General features: G+C 39.7%; 1 non-coding gene across 1 annotated transcript; it reads left to right on the forward strand.

Moving 5' to 3' along the window:
• LOC148576430 (small nucleolar RNA R71) lies at positions 1-108 on the forward strand. Its single transcript, XR_015902777.1, has one exon. It is a non-coding gene; the product is annotated as a small nucleolar RNA R71 (small nucleolar RNA).
• The last annotated feature ends 516 nt before the right edge of the window (positions 109-624 follow it).

Here is a 624-nt window from a genome sequence, read left to right on the forward strand (position 1 = left end):
AAGCATGTCAGAAGGACATTTTTTGGTCAGTTGCTTATATCTCTCCCAAGCTTCATAGAGGGATTCACCTTCTTTCTGTTTGAAGGTTTGAACATCCACTCTAAGCTTGCTAAGCTTTTGAGGAGGAAAGAACTTGGCTAAGAAAGCCGTGACCAGCTTATCCCAAGAGTTCAGGCTATCTTTAGGTTGAAAGTCCAACCATATTCTAGCTCTGTCTCTTACAGCAAACGGGAAAAACATAAGCCTGTAGACCTCGGGATCAACTCCATTGGTCTTAACAGTATCACAGATCTGCAAGAATTCAGTTAAGAACTGAAAAGGATCTTCTGATGGAAGTCCATGAAACTTGCAATTCTGTTGCATCAGAGAAACTAATTGAGGCTTTAGCTCAAAATTGTTTGCTCCAATGGCAGGGATTGAGATTCTTCTTCCATGTAAATTGGAATTTAGTGCAGTAAAGTCACCAAGCATCTTCCTTGCATTGTTATTATTTTTGGCCATGTCTCCTTCTTTTTTGAAAATTTCTGTCAGATTTTCTCCAAAGAGTTGTGCTTCAGCTTCCCTTAGTTTCCTCTTCAGAGTCCTTTCAGGTTCAAGATCAGCTTCAACAAGAATGTTCTTATC

The sequence above is a fragment of the Arachis ipaensis genome, chromosome B1 (genome assembly GCF_059453495.1).
Source record: "Arachis ipaensis isolate K30076 ecotype BB chromosome B1, ASM5945349v1, whole genome shotgun sequence".
Classification (NCBI taxonomy): Eukaryota; Viridiplantae; Streptophyta; class Magnoliopsida; order Fabales; family Fabaceae; genus Arachis; species Arachis ipaensis.